Source organism: Heterocephalus glaber, unplaced genomic scaffold (genome assembly GCF_053883595.1).
Source record: "Heterocephalus glaber isolate CG9 unplaced genomic scaffold, H.glaber_assembly_v1.0 deba00001481, whole genome shotgun sequence".
In the NCBI taxonomy this organism is placed as follows: domain Eukaryota; kingdom Metazoa; phylum Chordata; class Mammalia; order Rodentia; family Bathyergidae; genus Heterocephalus; species Heterocephalus glaber.
This window is the reverse complement of record NW_028258317.1, coordinates 55,382,043-55,406,144: the sequence shown is the minus strand read 5'-3', so window position 1 is coordinate 55,406,144 and position 24,102 is coordinate 55,382,043. Positions and strand designations below refer to the sequence as shown.

The following is a 24,102-nucleotide window of genomic DNA, read 5'->3' as shown; positions in this document are numbered from 1 at the left end:
AAAGAAAAAAACAAAAATCCTCCCATGGCTTTCTATTTCACTTAAAATACAAATTGCCTGCCACTCTGTCCACTGGCACTGGGCTCACAGTTCACAAATATTCAAATCTCTACTCACTTTCCACTGCCAAAAGTGTTCTTCCTCTATGTTCCTGTGCCTGGCTCCTCCTTATTGTTTAAGTTTCATCTCAAAAGTCAGTTCTTCAAGGACAGTTCCATCCTGTTAATGTAGCCACTCCTGTCTGCTCCAAAGTCACCCCAATCACATTACCCAGTTCCATGGCCTTCATAGTATTTACTATTATCTCAATTTAAATAATCCTATTTGCTAGTTTACTTTTAATTATCTTTCTTTCCCCATTCCCCATCAAAATGTTTGTTCTCATCACTTTTCTATTCCTACTCCCCACAATAATACCCAGAAAATACAGCACAGTTACCCCTAAAATATTTCTGAATGAATGGAAATCCTATGGCACACCTCTGCCAATAGAATTTAGGGTTCTTGGCAACTTTCCCTAGTAAACTTCATCCTTCCTATTCAAGTTGGCTTTCCACCTCCTGTGCCTTCTTTTATTTGTGCTACATGATATGACAGGCAGTCCTACCAAACTGCAAGTATTCATTTCATGACACTGATTTTATAACACATGCTCTATCTGACTCTGTGTTAGTCAGTTAGATTCCACAAAATTTCCCAACTTTGGAATATATCCTACTTGTTTTTTTAAACTTCAGTCATAGATTTGTTTACATGAATAATATCATCTAGTTGTCAAAGTCAGAAAAAAGTACCCAAGGAAGCAGAGTTACTAAGAGAACTCACTCATTTACATGGGGATTTACTATCACCATATGCATCACCGGATATTGTAAGAGCAAAGGAGATAATATCTGTATTTTACAATTAGTAAACAGCACTCATACATATCAAAAAATAAAGCTATTGATTTCCTCTCAATCCAATGTGTTGTTTATATACCATCTACTGGTAAGTATAGCAAAGAAGCTCAGATTTTATGCATTTATTTTTCTTTCTTTCTTTCTTTCTTTCTTTCTTTTTTTGTACTCGGGATCAAACTTATGACCTTGCACTTTCGAGGCAGGTGTGGTGCCACTGAGCTAAATCCCCAGCCCTATTTTATGCACTTCTTAAAAATCAAAAATTGCTTAAAGCATTTACCCAAAGAATCTGTTTAAGAATTCAATATTTAGGAACAAAGGAGCTGAGTGAATTTCAGGAATTTTCTGCATTCTGTATTCTCTGCAGGCTGATTTGTCCTCATAGAATTTGACAATGTTATTGAAAAAGCCCCTTATAAATCATTGTATAAAACTTCTTATTCTACAAATGCAAAAGTAACACCACCAAGTCATATACCAAAGTTGGTCAAGCTAAGAGTGGTAATGCCAGCCTAATTCCAGGTTCCCTCACTTTCCCTGCAGGGACTTTCTGTCACTCCCATTGCTTCTCATGTGGTGTTTTCTATTGCCCTCTTCTTAATTCCAATGGTCCAGATGGAAACCAGGAAGGAAGGGTAAAATGGCAAGGTCAAGATCGCACCATGAAAATACACATAGTTTTGTCATAACATTTCCAAATAATGTTTGCGCTTTTGATGAGAAATAACCACTCTTCTGAAAGTATACAAAAATGCTTCTGGAAAGAATTCAGGTCAACATGGTCAACATTTAAAAATCTTGGCTAAGGTGGACACTGATTCTCAGGAATGCTCAGGAAACTGGAACAATCCTGGTTGCAGAAGTAGCTGGGGAGGAAAATTTTTTTTAATTTAAAAAGTATTTTAAACAGAAAAGAACTATTCTTTTTTTTTTGTACCAAGGATCAAACTCGGGATCTTGTGCTTGCAAGGCAGGCGGTGGAACCACTGAGCTAAATCCCTGGCCCAAGAGCTATTCTTAATTATTCAGCAACAAATGATCACAGTTGAGAGAAGATGCAGATCAAACAAAAGACAACACCCAATACCATGAATCAGTCAGTCCTCATGAAAAAAAGAATAGAAGCTGATCCTGATAACATATCAAGACTTTGAAGAAGCTGGAGTCAAGAGTGCATAAGCTGTGGATAATGAAGAAATACGAAGTTAACTGCTTTCTGCCCAGTTTGAAAATGCAGAGCAATAGTCGTTGAATTTTTTACAGGATTTATATTTGTAAAAGTTATAACCTGAAAATGCCTATTGAAATGCCTAATGAAACTTCTGATTCTTAATACCCCTCAGCTCCTACCAAACCCATTTTCTCTTCTCTCAGCCATGTCAGTAGAGGACACTAGAAACCTAGTCACTCAAGACAAAAATCCAGGGATTGTCCTCATTCTGTCCACTCATACTCCTAGGCCATCTATCAACACATACAATCAATTCTACTTGCAACACATATACCAAATCTAACTAGTTCAGCCAGTCTCCCTGCCTCAGTACATTTTCTATTACTATAACAAAATACCCAATCCATCCTGCCACTCCTGGCCCAGAGGAAGGGGCTTCCGAGCTGTCATCCATCCTGCCACTCCTGGCCCAGAGGTAGGGGCTTCTGAGCCACCATCACACTGCTCCCAGCCCAGAGGAAAGGGCTTTTGGGCCACCATCACTACCGCCGCTCCCAGCCCTTATTCCACCTCTCCCAGCTCAGAGGAGGTGAGGCACATGGGCACCAACAGCACACCCCCGCCCCGCAGTAAAAATGAGAAAACACATAAATAAGTCTCAAAAACAGACTTCAAGATCACCTACAGCAACCCCAAAGGGAAATGAGATGGAACACTCTGATACTCAACAACCTGGACCCACTGAACTGGCAACAAAAGGGGATCTGGAAAAAATGAAATCAGAAATAATTTCTCAGATAACAGGAGAAATTGTGCTCCTAGTGCAACACATGATTAATAAAATCTAGAGAGAAGCTGAGGAACATGATGGAATCCCAACATAGGAAACAAATGGAATCCATAAAACAGATGCAAATAGATTTCCAGGACATGAAAAACTCCATTGAAAGTCTACACAGCAGAATGAGCAAATGCAAGGAGAAAATTACAGATACAGAAGACAAGACTGCAATTAATGACCAGGAAAAGAAAAATTGCTTCAAAATTATAAGGGAACATGAGAAATCAATCCAGCAGCTGCTAGATGATGCAAAGAAAAATAACATAAGACTGATTGGAGTCAATGAAGAAACAGGAGAGAGTGCAGATGACATAAAAAAACTCTTCACAGAATTCATGGCAGAAAACTTCCCAAGGAGGGGAAAAGAGCTTGACATACAGATAAGTGAGGCATATAGGACTCCAAATAGCCTTGATTAAAAAAAAATCTACACATAGGCATATAATTGTTAAGATTCCAGGAACTCAATGGAAGAACAAAATTCTACAAGCAGTTAGAGAAAAGAAACAAATCACATACAAAGGAAAGCCCATCAGAATCACAGCAGACTTCTCAACACAAACCATCAACGCAAGAAGAGCTGGGAGTGACATATTCTGACCCTAAAAGGAAACAGCCTCCAAACCAGATTGATGTACCCTGGAAAACTATCTTTCAAAATGGATGGAGAAATAAGATACTTTCATGACAAAGAGCACCTTAGGAACTTTGTGAATACCAAACCAGCACTCCAAAGAATTTTACACAATATCCTAGGAACAGACATTGAGGATCACAACCCCAGGAAGCAAAGCAGAATGAACCCATCTGGCATGACAAGAAATTAAATGTCAAGGGGGAGAACCCAACAAAAAGAAAAAGTCATGGCAGTGACAAGTCAATACGTTTCAGTTATAACCATCAACATTAATGGTCTCAATTCACCAATCAAAAGAAATAGACTGGCACAATGGGTCAAGAAGCAAAATCCAACAATATGCTGCATACAAGAAACACACTTCATTCAAAAGGAAACTCATAGACTAAAAGTTAAAGGGTGGAAAACAATACTCCATGTGACAGGAACCCGAAAAAAAGCAGAAGTAGCTACCCTCTTTGCAGATCAAGTAGATTTCAAACCAACACTAATTAAGAGAGATGAAGAAAGGCACTATATCCTTGTAAAGGGAAGAATCCAAGAGGAAGAGATGACAATCATAAATATCTATGCACCAAACACTAGTGCACCCAACTATATAAAACAAATACTAACGGACATGAAAAGTCATATATACACTAATACAACCATAGTGGGGGACCTCAACACCCCACTGTCACAAATAGATAGATCAACTAGACTAAAAATAAGGAATGAAATACTAGAACTCAATAGAACTCTTGAACAAATGAACTTAACAGGTGTTTACAGAGTCTTCCACCCCACAAAATCAGAATACACATTCTTCTCAGCTGCACATGGCTCATTCTCCAAAATAGACCACATATTCACACATGGAACATGTTTAAGCAAGTACAAAGGAATTGAAGTTATCCCCTGTATATTATCAGACCATAGTGAGATGAAATTGGAGATCCATAGCAAAAGAAACTCAAAAAATTTCATAAACATGTGGAAATTGGACAACACACTTCTGAATAACCAATGAGTCACAGAGGAAATTAAAGAAGCAATCAGGGAGTTCCTTCAATTAAATGACAATGACAATACAACATATCGGAATCTATGGGACACAATGAAAGCAGTCTTACGAGGGAAATTCATAGCAGTGAATACGCATATTAGGAAAACAGAACGAGCCCAATTAAACAACCTGATGCTGAACCCCAAGCTTCTAGAAAAAGAAGAGCAGGACAACCCCAGAGTTCAAACAAGGGAGGAAATTATAAAGATCAGAGGAGAAATCAATGCAATGGAGACTAAGAGAATGATACAAAAAAAATCAATGAAGCCAAGAGTTGGTTCTTCGAAAGAATCAACAAAATTGACAAACGCTTAGCCAACCATATCAGAAAAAGGAAAGAAAAGGCACAGATCCATGCAATTAGGAATGACAAGGGTGAAATGACAACAGACCCAGCAGAAATCCAGAGGACCATCAATACCTACTTCCAGAACCTATATGCCAATAAGATGGACACCACAGAAGAAATGGACAGATTCCTAGATACATATGAATTACCAAAGTTGAACAAAGAAGATCTAAAAATTCTAAACATTCCAATATCAACCAATGAAATTAAAAATGTAATTAAAAAATTATCAACTAAGAAAAGCCCAGGTCCTGATGGCTTCACTGCTGAATTCTACAAGACATTTAGAGAGGAACTACTGCCACTACTGTTTCAACTCTTCAATGAAATTGAAAGGGAAGCATTACTCCCAAATTCATTCCTGGAAGCAAGCATCACCTTGATCCCCAAAGCAGAGAAAGACCCAACCGAAAAGGAGAACTATAGGCCAATCTCACTAATGAACATAGATGCAAAAATCCTTAATAAGATACTAACAAATAGAATGCAGAAGATTATCAAGAAGATCATACACCCTGATAAAGTGGGATTCATCCCAGGGATGCAGGGATGGTTCAACATATGCATACCAATCAATGTAATACACTGTATCAATAGAGCCAAGGACAAAAACCGTATGATTATCTCCATAGACGCAGAAAAAGCATTTGAAAAAATTCAACATGCATTTATGATAAAAACCCTACAAAAAATTGGAATAGATGGTCTCTACCTCAAACTGATAGAAGCCATCTATGAAAAACCAACAGCCAATATCATACTAAATGGTCAAAAACTGAAATCCTTCACACTAAAATCAGGAACAAGACAAGGATGTCCACTATCACCACTCTTGTTCAATATAGTTCTGGAAACATTAGCCATGGCAATTAGACAAGAGAAAGAAATAAAAGGAATAAAGATAGGAAATGAAGAAGTCAAATTGTCATTATTTGCAGATGACATGATACTCTATATAGAAGACCCCAAGAACTCCACCAAAAGTCTTCTAGACTTAATAACCAAATTCAGTCAAGTAGCTGGTTACAAGGTCAGCACACAAAAATCAATAGCTTTCCTCTACACGAATGACAGACTCACTGAGAGAGAAATAGGGCAAAGAATTCCTTTCACAATAGCATCCAAAAAACTGAAATACCTAGGAATCATCCTAACGAAAGAAATGAAAGACCTCTTCTCTGAAAACTATGGCACTCTGAAAAGAGAGATTGAAGATATCAGAAAATGGACAGACATGCCCTGCTCCTGGGTAGGAAGGATTAATAGAGTGAAAATGCCCATACTTCTAAAACTGCTATATAGATTCAATGCAATTCCAACTGAGATTCCAGCACCATACTTCACGGACCTTGAGAAAACAATCCAAAAATTCATTTGGAGCAAGAAGAGACCCAGAATAGCAAAAGCAATTCTAGGTAACAGAGACATGGCAGGGGGTATCACAATCCCCAACCTGCAACTCTACTGCAAAGCTACTGTGATAAAAACAGCATGGTACTGGCAAAGAAACAGACTTGAGGACCAGTGGAACAGATTAGAAGATGCAGAAACAATGCCAGACACACTCAGCCATCTCATCTTCAATAAAGGAGCCAAACACCATCACTGGAGGAAAGATAGCCTCTTTCATAAATGGTGCTGGAAAAATTGGGTTTCAACTTGCCAAAGATTAAAACTAGACCTATATCTCTCACCATGCATTAAACGAAAATAAAAATGGATTAAAGATCTAAATATTAAAATAGAAACTCTGAACCAGTTGGAACAGAGGTTAGGTAGAACCCTTGAAGACATCGGTGTAGGAAAAGATTTTATGAACAAAACCTCAGTTGCCCATGAACTACCACAAACAATCAACAAATGGGATCTCTTCTTATTCAAAAGCTTCTGCACAGCAAGAGAAACCACCAGCAGTGTGAAGAGACAACCCACAATGTGGGAAAAAAATCTTCACCTGCTCTTCCTCAGACAAAGGTCTACTATCTCAAATCTATAAAGAACTTAAAAAGATCAGACCTCCCAAATTTAAAGATCCAATCCAAAAATGGGCATCTGAAATGAACAGACATTTCTCAGACAAAGAAGTAGAAATAGCAAATAAATACATGAAAACATGTTCAACATCACTGGTCATTGGAGAGATGCAAATGAAAACAATGCTGAGATTCCACCTCACTCCAGAAAGAATGGCTGCTATCATGAAATCCACCAATAACAAATGCTGGCAGGGCTGTGAGGAAAGAGGAACCCTGCTCCACTGCTGGTGGGAGTGTAGACTGGTGCAAGCACTGTGGAAATCAGTATGGAGATACCTCAAAGAACTAGGACTGGAAGTCCCATTTGACCCAGCTATTCCACTGCTGGGCATCTTCCCCAAAGAATTAAAAGAATCACACCACAGTGACATATGTGCACCCATGTTCATAGCAGCACAGTTTGTAATAGCTAAAACTTGGAAACAGCCCAAATGCCCATCATCTGGAGACTGGATAAAGAAAATGTGGTTTTTTATAAAATGGAGTACTACTCAGACATAAAAATGAGAAATTAGAGACATTTATAGCTAAGTGGGTGCACATTGAGGCGATATTCTTAAGTGAAATAAATAGGACACCCATGTATAAATACCGAATAGTTTCTCTGATGTGAGAAACTGAAAGTGTAAATAAGGACTAAATGTATAATAGGTAATGTGAAACAGGAAGAAAAGGGGCAAAGGGGAAGGAAGTGGGAGAGCTAGGGGAAAGGATAGAAGGGAATGGAATTAATATGAGAAAATGGAAAAATAGGAACAAAATCTTTGTAAATAGGGAGGAATGGAGGGGTTGAAGGGAGAGCTGGGCAAGGGTGAAAAACAAGAACCAAGAGAGATTATGCAAAGGTGCAAATTTCCAATGATGAATGTCATTATATTGTACACCTAAAATGTACCAATGATTAGAATGAGTAATCAATAATGCAAAATAGGAAGAAAAAGTCCAAAGGGGTAGGGGTATTGGGAAGGTAGGGAAAAGGAAAGAAGGGAAAGAAAAAAATGATGAGATGGAAAAAATGGAAATAAAGTCTTTGTAAATAGGGAAGGGTGGAGGAGGCGAAGGGAGGACTAGGAATGGGGAAAAAAGAAGAACCAAGTTGCATCATGTAAAGGTACAATTCCCAATGAGAAATGTAATTGTGTTGTATACCTACAGTGTACCAATAAAAGAATTTAACAACAACAACAAAAATACCTAAGATTGGGTAACTTATGTAGAAAAAAAGTTTATTTTGCCTCACAGTTTAAAACACTGGGAAGTCCAAGAGTAAGGCTTATAGGTCTTGTGCTGTTTTAATTCATAGCAGGAAGCAGAAATGGCAGCTGGTGCATGTGAAAGGGAAAAAGCCCAAAGGACTGGCTGACTTATAATGACTAACCCACCCCTGCGCAAACCAACCCACACTTGTGAAATCTACCAATGTGTACCAGGATCAACCAGCTCTTGGGAGGATATACACGCTCGTGTGATGATATATGTATTTGCATGAGAATGCATCCACTCATACTTCAGATTCAGTCAGTTTGATAATTTAATTTGTTTTCAAACAGCTATAAGGATGCACCTAGTGTTAGTACCTAGACACTGTCAACACAACTGCATTGAAAAGCTACACTGAGAAAAGATAAATTGAGATGGCTACTTATAGAACTTGTGGCATGATTTCTAATCATTATGTGTCCAGGATCCAAAAAATCCAACTACCTTTTAGACGAAATGCTACATGATGGTGACCACATTAGTTTCCATATGTTGAATTGGCCACTTCTCATTTGTTCATATAGCAGAAATAAATTTAAAATAATCTTTTAAAATGTCCAAGCTAAAGGCAAAATACATCAGCAGAAGTACGGCCAAGGCTGATAAAGTATGAGCCGACTTCCACAGTGTAATTCTATTCTCCCTTCTATTTCACGCTTTTCTTTATTTAGTTAACCTTCCAAAATATAGTAGTAGAGAAAAGAAACTCTACAACTGGAGTATTTCACAAATAAGTGCTTTATAAATAGATTTGAAATTAAATGAGATGTTTAACTTTACATTCATTTTTCTTCACCATAAATAAGAACAGGCAACTGATAAGTGAATATACTTGATTATACTTTGTATCTTTGAACTTTATACTTAGATTTAAATACCCACAAAGCTGGGCTGGGAATTTAGCTCAGTGGCACCGCTCCTGCCTCACAAGTGCAAGGTCATGAGTTTGATCCCTGGTACCAAAAAATATATATACATATAAGAAATATATATACATACATAAAGTTGAACCTTAAAAGCACATCCTATGCAATATTAAGAACCATCTGAGTGTGTGAGTATATATAAATATGATATTTAGGTTCTAAAATAAATCTTCAGTGAGGCATGGTGGCACACGCCTGTAATCCCAGCACTTGGTAGGATGAGGCAGGAGGATCACTGTGAGTTCAAGGCCAGCCTGGGCAACATAGTGAATTCAAGACCAGCCTGAATGCTTAGCAAGACCCTGCCTCAAAAAATAAGCAATTAATTGATTCAATTTTTAAAATAAAATAAATCTTCATTTTACATAGCAAGAATATAAAGACCACTGAGATATTGCAAACGTGATCCTTTTTTAAATATGTTAAACAGATTAGCCTTCTAAATCTAAACAGAATCAATCATAATATATTCATGTCTAATAAGTATCACACCATGGAACAAACATCACAGGAGGCTGGATGGGTGGGTGGGTGACTAGTTTTACAAATGGCAAGAGATCTGATGTAACACTTTCTCACCTGTGAGGTATTCTCTGGTTCTAAATGCACACTACTCCTACTCTGATTAAGGCACACAGTGCTCTGCCAGGTCGTCTATGCTTAACATTAACTAGCTGTACATAAGCAGAATGTTCTGCCACAGTGCAAGGTCCAAAAACGGATCTGTGCTGCATTCCCCAGACACAGTGGTTCTGGCCCACCCTGCTCCACACTGAGTCCGTAACAAGCAGCTCAGAGACTCTGTTGGTCTCCTCCAGGCTCTAACTGCCTCCCTCTTAGTTTTCCAGGGCCCCTGGTACCTGGGAGTCTCTGGTGAGATTCCTTTTCAGCCTTCGGATTGCACAGACTGCTTGGGGAGGCAGGGGCAAACCTGTCTCAAGTCCAGAAGCCCGGCAGCAGTTGGTCCTTGGGAGTTCATTCCTTCTGTGGAAGGGCTCCAAGTAAACAGGCACAGATCTTGGAGAATTTCAGGCCCATGGCCCTGAAAGAAATTTGGGTTATTATGGTGGGCCAGGAATGTGGCTCACCAGTGTGATCAAGTCCCCAGGGCAAAAGACACAACAAGGCCACTGTAGAGTGCTGGTTTTCTTAGGCTGTCGTAACACACTACCACTTACTAGGTGTCTTAAAACAACAGAAATTTATTCTGTCAGAGTTCAGAGTTGCTAGAAGTCTGAAATCAATGAGTTAGCAGGCCTAGGCAGGCATCTCTTGACATTGTGAGGATTCGTTCCAGGGCCACCTATGGATACCACAAATCTGTGCATGCTCAAGTTCCTTGATAAAATGGCATTGTATTTACATATACACTCTGCACATCCTCCCCTACACTTTAAATCATCTCTAGATTACTTATAATACATCACTCCTTGGCATTCCTTAGATGCTAAACACATCTCTCCAATCGTTGCCTCTGTCATTAGATGGCCTGTTCTCTATGTGTCTGCTTCTCTCCTCTATTTACAAGGACTCCATTCACACTGGATTGAGACCCTAATCCTCTATGACATCGTTTTAGTTTAATTATATCCACAAAAATCCTACTTCCAAATAAGGTCATGGTTACAAGTACTGGTGACTAAGTCTACAACCTGTGTTTTGGAAGAACACAATTCATCCCAGCATTTGAAATGGCTCGAAGCAGTGGCAACAAAATCATAGCTCTTTGCCCTCTCCAACCAAGCTCTCCTCAAAGGTCTGGTCATGAAATCAGTGGGGAGTCTGGCTCCTACCTGCTATCTGCTTCTTTGAGTTCCAGCAACTCAAAGGGAAAGGTGATTGATTATCCACTACCATGCTGAGTCATGGGTTCACAGTTAACCAGGCCCAAACTCAAAGAATTTCTTCTGTTATCATTTATTTTTGTATTTTATTCCCCATAAATCATTTTGTTTCTGATAAACAGCCACATCTTAGGATACACAACACCCATAAGAAAGCTAGAGCACATTGGTTTTAGGACTCATTCTATAATTTTCCCATTGCTGTAAATTACCACAAATGTAGTGGTTTAAAAATAATTCAGATGGATGTGAATATTTGAGGAGGGTCAGTGAGGAGGACATGGTCCTCTATCCTTTTTATTCTTTACTGAAGAAGCTGTATTTTCAAATCTTCAAAGTACAAAAAGATATTGCTTTACTTTGTGTCAGGATATCAGGGCCCACCACCCTGCATTCCCTCATGCATTCAGGTTGATGTTCTGCCTCCGTTTAAAAGGCAACATGCGTAAAACTTACTAAAGAAGATAAAACAAAAATTCTCTTAATGAAATATAATTTCTGATAATCTTCTCTGTTCCAGGATAGACAAAACCAATATAGTAAAAATGGTCATATTTCCAAAACTGATATACAGATTTAATGCAGTCCCAATAAAATACCAATACCATTTCTCATAAAATGAGGGAAAAAAAATAAACTAAAATGAGGGCAAACAATCCTAAAATTCATACAGAACCAGAAGAGAGAATAGGAAAAGCAATCCTGGGTAACAAGAGCAAATCAAGCAGGATCACAATCCTGGATTTGAAGTTACATTACAATGCTACAGAGACAAAACCAGGAAGGAACTGACACAAAAATGGACTTATGGATTAGTGGAACAGAATAGGGGATGTAGAAACAGCCACCAATCTTTGACAAGAAGGCCAATAACATACACTAGAGGAAAGTAACCTCTTTAATAAACGGTGCTGGAAAAATTGGCTATCCACATGCAGAAGATGCATATCTCTCACCAGGTACTAAACTAAAATCAAAATCATCAAGGATCTAAATGTTAAAATAGAAATACTTAATCTGTTGAAAGATAAAATAGGTAAAACTCATGAAGACATAGGTGTAGGCAAGGACTTTTTGAATGGAACACCAATGGCACAAGAAATAGTACAAAGAAGCAACAAATGGGATCATATCAAATTAAACATTTTCTAAACAGCAGAAGAAAAAAAAACAAACAGTGAAGAGACAACCTACAAAATAGGAAAAAGGTTTCCAGCTATTCCTCAGACAGAGAACTAATATCTAGAATATACAAAGAACTCAAAGAATAGATTGTCCAAAATAAAAAACCCAATCAATAAATGGGCAAGTGAAATGAATAAACACTTCTCATAAGAAGTATAAATTGCCAATAAATATATGAAGAAATGCTCAACACTGCTGGTCAGTAGAGAAATGAAAAAAAACAAAACTGAGGTTCCATCTTACTCCAGAAAGAATGGTCATCATCAAGAAATCAAACAATAGCAAATGCTGGAAAAACTGCAGGTAAATGGAACACTGCTACATTATTGGAAGGAATGTAAACTAGCACAACCACTATGGATATCACTATGGAGATTTCTTAGAAAATTAAAACTAGAAACTCCATTCTTCTCAGCTATTCTCCTTCTATGTATCTTCCTGAAAGAGTTAAAGTTATCGTATTACAGTGATGCATGCATAACCATGTTTGTAGCAGCACAATTCGTAATAGCTAAAACCTAGAAGTAGCTTACATGTCCATCAACAGATGAATGGATAAAGAAAATGAAGTATTTATACACAATGGGGTATTACCCTGCCACAAGGAAGGATAGACTTGAGTCATTTGTAGGAAAATAGATGCACTCTGAAACCATAATTTTAAATGAAGTAAATCAGACACGCAGGTTAAATATCACATGGTTTCACTTACGTGAGAAACCCCAAATACAAAGAGCAAACAGATAATAGGAAGTAGGGAGATACAGTATATCTTTTTTCAAATGGGAAGAGGATCATGAGATGGAGAGAGAAGGGAGGGAAAGGGGATAAAAAAAGAATTGAGATGTGTTATATAAATGTACCAAATCCCTATAAGAAATGTAATCATTATGTACTACAAACATACTCATAAAAAATAAAAAATAAAAAATTCTGATGATCACTTATTTGATGGGAATATATGACTGTACACTAATAGGCCTTGCCAGCTCTTGTGCAAGTAACACAACCAAGAGATCTTTGTGAACAAATTTGCTGATTCAAAGTGCTGTTTTCTAGAAATTTATTGATCTTACAAACTCTTCTACAACCTTTATTTTTTTAGTCTACAAATATTTCCTGAATACCAAGTATGTGCCAGGCACCAAAAATACAGATGGACAGAGAGGTATATTTTATTCCCTCATGAGAATAAAATAACCAACTGGTGGAAGAGACAGACACCTCACATAAACAAATAAATTGTGGAGTGAGTCTTATAAATGTTTTACAGCAGATAAAGTGAATTTAGGAATGAGATTAAACAGATGAGATCAGCATTAAGTACTAAAGCTAGAGAAGATTGATTTTCATGAGCATTTGTGTCCCTAGGGCTGGGCCAGTGCACTGTCTTTAGAAAGGTTAAAAGCAATAATAAAACTTAGCCCAGCATGTTTTTTATTATTACCGTGCATTGGCAATTTTTGATGATGTTGATGATAAAATACACCTCTCAGAAAAAGAGAAATACTTTGTTGAAGTTCTAAATAATTGCTACAGTTACTGTTGAGCTTGAAGACTATGTGCGTGAGCTATAGGTTATCATATTTCATTAGTTTTTTTTTTGAATACACATTATATGTGGAAGTTAATTTGAAGAACTAGGTGTATAATTAGATCCCAACGTATACAGACTCAGTCTAAACCTTTCTATCATTAAGTTGCTTTTCTCAAGTATTTTGTCACAGTAATGGGAAACTGATTAACACATGGCATAAATAATCTGAGTTCAGCTCAAACTCTTTTTGTATTTCCAAGGCTTTGGTTCTTTTGCATAATATTCAGTCCTCCTGATGTTCTAAACACAGATCATATGTAAAGCATTCAGTTATGTTCATACTGAGGACAGGAAATTTAAAAGAAAGGATTTACTTGTGAGTTTCTTTCCTATTTCTAGGGTAATTGCTCCTAAGCTCACATAAAAATTAAACACAACTAGAAAATGATATTCTGGACATGAACCTCTATTCTACTGAAGGACATGATACTGCTGAAATTATAGACTCATACTTTTTGGGTAAAAGTCAAAGAAATTAATCTCTTGTTTGTGCTATCTCAATTACTTTTCTTATTGCTAGGGCAAAATACCTGGCACCCACAAGTTAAAAGAAGAAAGGTTTATTTTACCTCCCAGTTTGTAGAGGTTTCAGTTCATAGTTAGCTGGTATCAAGGCAGGGCAGCATGGCAGAAAAGAGTTTATAGTGTGGCAAGCAGGAAGCAGCTAGCAGTGAGCCTTCAATAGCCTTTTCCCTTTCATTCCATTCAGGCTACAAGCCTATTGGAAGGTACCAGCCACACCCAGGGTGACCCTTCCTATTATCCACACCCAGAACCCTGCTAAGCCAGTGGACTAATCCAGTTACCACACTCATAATCCAGCCACTCCCAAAAGCCTCACCTATGAGTGAAAGAGGCTTTGAGGGGATATCTTTATAGAAGCCATAACAGGTTCTTTTTGCAAATCATTCTCCAAATCTTTAAAGGGTTCACTGTCTTGGAACAGTTTCTTTATGTGTGATATTTTCTGAAATTTGGAAAAAATTATTCTCTCTATCAATTTTGAAAAGATTCATTGATGGGAAAGACTGTAGATTATAAGTATAACAAGTTAAACATTTCCCCAGGCACAATAGTGTGTTCATTTTGAAGCTCTGTATACAGTGAAGATAAATTTTGAAAAGTTAATTCCAATCTTTGATGTACTACCCTATCCGAAACAAAATGTATACACAAGAAGATCAGTAGGTTTTACTCTTTGCTAAAGCTATTTTTCATTCCTGTGTTAGCTATTTCCTAGAGCAAATTTTTAGAGGTTAATCAAAAACACACACAGTTCTAGAGTCAGAAGCAGCTTTGAAAAAATGTGCATGAAACACCAAGCTTTAAAATCTTTTCCTTGAAAAAAATCAATGCACAGAACTTTTGGAGAAGCCAAATAAATACGCAATGTAAAAAAATGTAAGAAAATGGACACTTACATAGGAAAAAAGATGCAAATTTTGAATACTAGAAATAACAACAAAATATGCTGGTCTGACATTACTAAAACTTTTTAAAGAACAATGTGTGAATGCCTCAATCATTTTCACAAGACTAAACACCTACTCTAAAGCAATGAATTGATAATGTCAATGTTCTCTATCATCCATTGATTTTTCTCTTTTTGTAGGAGAAAATTTTCTGATATTTTTTCCCAAATATAACATTTCAATTAATTTTCTAAGTAGGATATTCCATTAGAAGCTATTCAAAGGATGAGACATTTCAAAGCCACTATAGTTGATCTGAAAGATCACATTGTGTATTTTATAATTTCTGGAAATTACAGTGCAACAGGATTTTATGATTACACCAAACATATCCTTTGTGTTTAAAATATGGAACACTTCATGATTTTGTGTGTCATCTTTGTGCAAGGGTCACACTAATCTTCTCTGTATCATTCTAATTTTAGTATATGTGCTGCCAAAGCAAGCACAAAACATATCCTCTTAAAAATATTTTCTGAATTTCTTTCATATCTATTGCTTCATGTAAAAGAAAGCTTTCAAAATTAAAATTTAAAATAATTTAATTAACTATAGTCGACAAATCATATACTCTCTATTAAGCTTGATTGTTATATTTCATTGTGATGGATCAATATATAAGTAAATGTTTTTTTCCTTTTTTCCAAAAGCACATGAATGTAATTACAAAGTATTAATCCTTAGGGGTGGGAAGTCAGTCATTTAAATGGTAGGCCTAAGAACATTCCATGTAGAAAGAATAGCACACTCAAAGACCAGGACTTATGAAGGAACATGGTGTACTTGAAGAAGAAGAGGTGAGCATGGCTGTAGTAAAGTGGAAAAGCGCCTTAGGTTGTGCCTTGAGAAACAAGTAGGAACCCAACCACAGAGTACTTCATAGGCAATGGAAAATTAAGTTATAAAATTTAAGTTATAAAATTTAAACTGTATTTTAAGCACACCAAAAAGAAACTGGAAGCACTTAAGCAAGAAAATAGTATGACAAGATTTGTGTTTTTAAAAGATAACTCTGAGTACAGTGGTAAAAATAGTTTGGATGGGGTAAACATGAAAATGTGGAGACCGATAACAAGGCTTATTTCCATAAACAGGAAGTGGTTGTGGCTTAGAAAAAGTGGTAGAAGAAGTAAAAGAAGTGGGAGAGTGGAACATTTCACTAATAGATTTGGAAACTATATTTGAGATAGAACTGGTAGAACTTGCTCATGAATTAAATAGATGTGAACAAGAAGAGGTAGAATCAAGAAGTTCCAGTTTCCTGCTTCAAACAACTGGTTGAGATGGAGGAGAAATTAGTTTAGTGAGCAAGATCCTCATCTCAAAGCTCAAAGGCAACCTCACAGGATAAAGTATGAAGAGAAGGAGAAAATACAAAATGATACCCTCGGGTTAAAAAAAATTATCCTATTGAGAAATTCCAAGGGTCTAGCCCATATTTTCATTTCACACATTGGGGATCAGACTCAAGAGTAAAGACCACTGTTCAATGGGTCAGAAGACACCTCCTGGGTTAGATTCTTTGGCTATCTACTATCCCAAATGCCTCACCCAGATTTTATTTATAATCCTTTCCCTTTACACCCTCTTTCAGTTTTCAGGCTATGTCTGCTAATAAGCCCACAATCTTATTAAGGGCACAGACAGGAATGCCAAGAAATCCCTTCCTACTTTCAGATTTCTCTGGCTGAGAAGCACATGCAATGCTGTCAATCAGGACATTTTCATACAAGCTTTATTTTCTAAGGAGAATATCACCTCCTAGCCGGGTGTGATGGTCAAGCCTGCAATCCCAGCACTCAGAGGCTGAGGCTGGGCCACAAAGTGAGTTCAAGGCCAGCCTGAATTACACAGGCTTGGAGAGTGAAAGAGAAAGAGAGCAAAAGAGAGAGAGAGACCAAAACCTCCTAGTAGGCTTCTAGGCTCTTTCAGAGAATTTTAATTATTCAAACAATTCATCCAGGAAAATACTTACTCAGTGTCTACAGTTCCGTAAGCTATGAACCATTCAAAAGCATAATACTTGATTCTTAGCACCAGGAAGTTTTAAATTCAGTTGGAGAAATTAAAAAGCATATGTAAGAATGAAGTGACAATGCTCGTCAGTGTAAAGATCTGGCATCAGAATAGGTAGCTGGGAAAATAAGACCCATGTATGTCAGAAAGGTAGCTATCCAGGAGAAAGAGCAGGAGAAAGAAAAAATTATGGGACTAGAGATGAAAATTGAAGAACCATTTGGCTTTATAAAAGACAATAAGGAGGGCAGATTTAAATTTGAACTGAGAGAAACAAACTCAGCTCAGGGTCTGACCTAACCAAAAAGAGATCACAAGTTTTAATGAAGATCAGTTGATGATTAGATTTCATGGAGGCAGAACAGCTAAGCAGAGACTACTAATTTTTTATTATACCTGATTTCACACATCACAGCAGCTCTATGAGGGGGTACTACTGCAGCTCCATTTTACAGATAAAAAATTGAGGAGCAGAATGTTATTTAACTTGCCTTGATCACACAGCCAATTTGATTGTAGTTCTAAGTTTCAAGTTCACCTGTAGATCCTGGGCCCTTAACCACGACAGCATGTGGCCTCACACAGAGCGCTAGAGGTTTATAACAGTCAGACAGCAGCATCAAAATGACCCTGACAAAGTTCTGAGAATAATGACTAGGTACAAAAAAAAGCCACTACCAACAAAACACTGCAGAGACAGTCCGATTGCAAAAACAAGCTGTGTAAAAAGCCAACTTCAAAACAGTAAGGATGAAGATAATCATGGAAAACAGGTTCTTTAAAGACATTGCACCTGATTTGGAGAGCAAGTGGGATTAAAAGAAAGAAAAAAAAAAGTCAGACAAGGGAAGCCACAGTTAATCCTTCCTAAGACACTGTTGTCAGAAAGCTGGTCTGGCTCCCCCTGATTTCACTACTCATGTGGTTACTTCTGCCCTTACATTGTAAGGAAGTCACACCAGGCTTCAATAGGAGAACAAATGGAAAAAAAAAACTGATAGCACAGACTCAGCAAGAAATTCTTAGAGCACATCAGGAACCCATCTTTCTATCCTCCACTTCCAGGGGTAAAGGACAAGGATAGTCATTAGAAATTAACAAGAAACTGGAATAGAAATTAACAAGAAACACTGAAGTTCAGAATGAGTGGCTGGAATTTGGTCTTGGAAGTAGTTTGGAGCCTTTGAAAGTTCTTGAGAAGGCAGAGAACAAAATTGGCATATCAAGTATCCCACCCTGACTGTGGTTTACAGATCGGATTGGAAGCAATAAAGAAAAGCAGTAAGTAGCTAAGTTTATAAGCAATGAAGACAAGAAGACATATAACCCAGGATCAAGAGGATTTAAGAAGGCAGCAAAAATAATGATAGAAATATGTGTTTCCAGGAGAAATCCAAACTTTCAGGAATGATTTCTAGCAACTCTGGGAGAATTTCTTCCCATAGTGCAAGTAGTTTAAAAGACATAGGGTACTTTTGTAGCTCAACAACATGCTGAAAAGATGAGTCCCTTGGAACAGAGGTAAACCGTGTAATTTTAAGTCGACTCATAGTTTCCCCTGAAAACATTATTTCACCCATGATAAATATAGCTTTAAGCAGAATCTTACATGATTCATGTGGCTGTAACACACCCCACTAGGTTTTCTTTCTAAGAGAGCCATGAATCAACTGTCTTTGTCTAAGAACTGGGACAATTTGCAAGAATCAGCTGAACAGATAATAGATACACCTTAAGCATGAATAGTGATACTGGAAATAAACCATTTCTACTCTGCTGTGAAAAATTTAATAGTAATCTTTTTGCTTCACTGTATCTTTGAATACTCTAAATCTTTGTAGCAAGCTGACAACTACATTATTGGTCTTTGTTGTTGTTGTTGTTGTTATTGTTTTTCCTTAACCAGAATTTGCAGAAAAATTTTTTAGTCATTTAGAGTAGAAAGCAAAAGTAGCTAAAAATAACCTTTACAGTCTTGTAACTTCAGTTCTGTCCATTCAGCCAATCTTAAGAGGCCAAGGGAAATGGAATCCACACAGGCTTGTGCCATTTGTCATGTTAGCTCTGGAGAGAAGCTCAGAGCACAGACCTATTTGAGATAGCTTATGCAAACAAAGGGAATTTAAGGTAAGGGTACAAGTCACTCTCACAAAATCAGACACAGAAACAGCTAAGTCTCATAAACAAATGACCAGAGACTCAGACTCTCCTCTCTCTCTCCCTCCCTCTTAAGATTGGCTGAATGGACTCAGTCCAGAGTGAAATGGCTGCTGGGAGACACCTCTGGGGGAGGATATTCAGGAGAAAAATAGGAGGGGAAACAGCAGTCTCTGCTTAAAACAGCAGCTCATACCAATTGCCAGACCATACCGTCTTCCTCCTTCAATTTATTCCTGAGTTTCTGGGCAAATTAAATCATAGTGACTGTCCAAAGTTCTTTTAGAGCCAGGGATCTCACCTGAGTTTCATAAGACCTCCCAAACCTTTCTTAGTGTATGCATTGTGCGCTATGCGGGTTCCCCGAAGGCATACACTTCACAATAAGGTGAACGCAAGAAGGGAGAACAAGCAACGGAGCTGGAACTAGCACCTAGCTCATAGGCTAGGGAAAAGTCAGGCCTTATCATAGAATGTAACCTCTTCCTACAAAACCTCCTTCTCCCCTTCCCCCAACCCCCGAACCCCCACATGTATCCTAAGCCATCATTTTCTGGCAGAGCAGAGGGACGAGCTCTTTGACACTAAAACAGGATCATCTACCCAGGACAGCCCAAGCCTATTCTGGTGGACTGACTCCCTTTCAGAAATTGACAGACACAGTCATTCAAGATAGCTGACCTTGTCTTTTTCCCTCTTGGGTATTCATCAAGCACTCAGAAAATGTAGTTTCATTAGTAAGCTCTAACAGACTACACTTGTATTTTGTCTTTCTGAAGATTAATTTAAATCTACCCAAGGAAATTAAAACCTTCAGCACTCTTCTTCAAGTCTCATCATAGTCTACTGTCCTAGTCATCATGGCCCCAACCCAGCACGGTTCCTGAGAATCCACTTCATGTCACCTCATTTCTATCACAGAGTCATGGCTGTGCCCTTGGGGTCATGATTGTGGCTTCAAGATCATTTAGCTAAAACTATGGAAAAGAATGCTTAATCAAAACTTCTGCTACTGTTCTGGCAGACTAGTTAGTGTGAACCAGTCCTCTCACAAAAGATGGCTAAGAAAACCGGATGAAATTTTAAGACTAAAATCTTGGAAGCATCCAAGCACTGAAAGCATGCTAATGAATTACCATTTGCAGAGGCAGATGTGACGGGACTCTAGACAGGGAAGCTTGGCACTTGTGCCATTTTTGAGTGTGGTATATTCCCCAGTAGAGAAAAGGCCCACAGGTTACTATAGTTTTGGTAGGTTCACAGAGTTAAGATAAAAATTAGTGTTTAAAGCCAGGCGAGGTAGGAATTCACTAAGTAAACTATCCTCCACTTTGGACAAGAGGCTCAAAGAGCCGCACCCTAGAAGAAAAGGTAATGGAGAACTAAATTATTTCTTTTATGAACTAAAGATATGCTGAGTGGCCTGGAAAATGTTAAATCTGGAACTTGGGTTAGTGTCATCTTAAATTATTAGCATTCCCAGGCACATAATTAAATTAATTTTTTAAATTTCTTTATATATTTATTGGTACATTTTAGGTATAAAATACATTTACATTTATCATTGGGTGTTTGTACTAGAACATGATGTATCTCAGTTCTTATTTTTTCTTCCATTACCTGTGCACCCTTCACCCCCTCCACCCTTCCCTATTTACACAGAGTTTGATTCCATTTTTTTTTCTCATAATTTTTCCTTTCCTTTCTTCCCTTTCCCCTTCCCCTTCCACCATCCCCAAACCCTAGGACCTTTTCTTATTTCAAATTATCAACCATTCATTTTAATCATTTTCATCCTCATTTACACTTTCAACTGCTCACACTAGAGAAACTATTTGGTATTTACACATGTGTGTCCTATTTATTTCACTTAAGAGTATGGCCTCAATATGCATCCATTTAGCTATAAATGTCTCTAGTTTCTCATTCTTTATGGCTGAGTAGTACTCCATTTTATAAAAAAACCACATCTTCTTTATTCAGTTTCCAATTGATGGGCACTTGGGCTGTTTCCAAGATTTAGCTATTACAAACTGTGCCACTATAAACATAGATGCACATATATCACTGTGGTATGATTCTTTTAATTCTTTGGGGAAGATTCCCAGTAGGGGAATAGCTGGGTCAAATGGGACCTGTAGTCCTAGTTCTTTGAGGTATCTCCATACTGATTTCCACAGTGGTTGCACCAGTCTACACTCCCACCAACAATGGAGCAGGGTTCCTTTCTCTCCACACCTCCGCCAGCATTTGTTATTGGTTGATTTCTTGATAGCAGCCATTCTTTGTGGGGTGCGGTGGAATCTCAGTGTTGTTTTCACCTGCATCTCTCAAATGACCAGTGATGTTGAACATTTTTTCATATATTTATTTGCTGTTTTCACTTCTTTGACAAATGTCTATTCATTTCAGATGCACATTTTTGAATTGGGTCTTTGAATTTGGGGGGTCTGATTTTCTTCAGTTCTTTATATATTCTCAATAGTAGACCTTTGTCTGAGATACAGCTACTAAATATTTCTTCCCACATTGTAGGTTGTCTCTTAGCTCTGTTGGTAGTTTCTCTTGCGGTGCAGAAGCTTTTTAATATGAAGAGATCCCAGTTGGTGATTCTTTGTGCAAGCTCCCGTGCTACTGAAGATTTGTTCATAAAGTCTTTTCCGATGTCAATGTCATCAAGAGTTCTACCTAACTTATCTTCCTGCAAGTTTAGTGTTTCTCTCTTAATATTTAGATCTTTAATCCACTTCAATCTTAGTTTAGTGCACGGTGATAGATTTGGGTCTAGTTTTAATCTCTGACAGGTTGAAATCCAGTTTTTCCAACACCATTTATTAAATAGGCTATCTTTCCTCCAATGATGGTGGTTGGCTCCTTTGTCAAAGATGAGGTGGCTGAGTATGTCTGGAGTTGTTTCTGAATCTTCTAATCTATTCCACTGATCCTCAGGTCTGTTCCTTTGCCAGTACCATGCTGTTTTTATCACAGTAGCTTTGTAGTATAGTTTCAAGTTGGGGATTATGATACCCCCAGCCATGTCTCTGTTGCTTAGAATTGCATTTGCTATTCTAGGTCTCTTCTGGTTCCAAATGAATTTTTGGATTGTTTTCCCTAGTTCTGTGAAGTATATTGTTGGAATTTCAATTGGCATTGCATTAAATCTATATAGTAGTTTTGGAAGTATGGCCATTTTTACTATATTGGTTCTTCCTATATATATAAGGAACATCTTTCCATTTTCTTATATCCTCTTCGATCTCCTGCAGAGTGCTATAGTTTTCAGTGTAGGGGTCTTTTGCTTCCTTTGTTAGGTTGATTCCTAGATATTTCATTTTTTTAGATGCTATTGTAAAAGGAATTATTTCCCAAATTTCTCTCTCAATGGGTCTGCTATTTGCATATAAGAAGGCTATTGTTTTTTGAGTGTTGACCTTGTGTCTAGCTACTCTACTGAATTTGTCAATTAGGTCTAGAAGACTTTTGACTGAGTTTTTTGGGTCTTCTATGTGAAGTATCATATCATCAGCAAATAATGACAGTTTCACTTCTTCTTTTCCTATCTTTATTCATTTTATTTCTTTCTCTTTTCTAATTGATATGTCTAATGTTTCCAGAACTATACTGAACAGGAGTGGTGATAGTGGGCATCCTTGTCTTGTTCCTGATTTTAGCATGAAAGTTTTCAGTTTTTGACCATTTAGTATGACGTTGGCTGTTGCTTTTTCATAGATAGCCTTAATCAGGTTGAGATAAAGACCTTCTATTCCAATTTTCTGCAGCGTTTTTATCATGAATGAGTGTTGGATTTTGTCAAATGATTTTTCTACATCTATTGAGATGATCATGTGGTTTTTGTCCTTGACTCTGTTAATATGGTGTATTACATTTATTGATTTATGCATGTTAAACCATCCTTGCATCCCTGGGATAAATCTGACTTGGTCAGGGTGTATGATCTTCTTGATGACCCTCTATATTCTGTTTGCCAGTATCTTGTTGAGGATTTTTGCATCTATGTTCATTAGGGAGATTGGTCTGTACTTCTCTTTTTGGGTTGGGTCTTTGCCTGGTTTTGGAATCAAAGTAACACTTGCTTCCAGGAATGAATTTGGAAGCCTTGCTTCCCTTGCAATTTCCTTGATGAGTTTAAGGAGTAATGGCATTAGTTCTTCTTTAAATGTCTTGTAAATTTCAGCAGTGAAGCCATGAGGACCTGGACTTTTCTTTGTTGGTAGGTTTTTTATTACATTTTCAATGTCACTCATTGTTATTGGGGTGTTTAGAATTTCTATATCTTCTTCATTTAATTTTGGCAATTCGTATATATCTAGGAATCTGTCCATTTCTTCTGTGTTTTCCATTTTATTAGAGTACAGGTTCTCAAAGTAGATATTGATGATTCTCTGTATTTCCGCTGGATTTGTTGTGGCTTCACAATTTTCATTCATAATTGCATAGATTTGAGGCTTTTCTTTCCTTTTTTTGATAAGTTTGGCTAAAGGTTTATCGATTTTGGTTATTCTTTCAAAAAACCAAATCTTTGATTCATTGATTTTTTTCTATCATTCTCTTAGTTTCCATTGCATTGATTTCTGCTTGGATGTTTAAAATTTCCTTTCTTGTATGAGCTTTGGGTTTGTTATGCTCTTCCTTTTCTAGGAACT

At 37.4% G+C, this 24,102-nt stretch overlaps 1 protein-coding gene and 1 non-coding gene across 4 annotated transcripts in view; both read right to left on the bottom strand.

Moving 5' to 3' along the window:
* The window catches only part of Tmc1 (transmembrane channel like 1), a 455,769-nt gene that overhangs the window by 270,006 nt on the left and 161,661 nt on the right, over positions 1–24,102 (bottom strand). Inside the window, exon 6 of one of the 3 annotated variants that reach the window (XM_087184105.1) lies at positions 10,028–10,209. The exons of the other annotated variants lie outside the window; for them this stretch is intronic. The gene's annotated coding sequence lies outside the window, so the exon portion shown is untranslated. The remainder of the gene's footprint in view (positions 1–10,027; positions 10,210–24,102) is intronic. 3 annotated transcript variants of the gene reach the window in all.
* LOC147825970 (U6 spliceosomal RNA) lies at positions 15,608–15,714 on the bottom strand. The gene has a single exon (XR_015440175.1). It is a non-coding gene; the product is annotated as a U6 spliceosomal RNA (small nuclear RNA).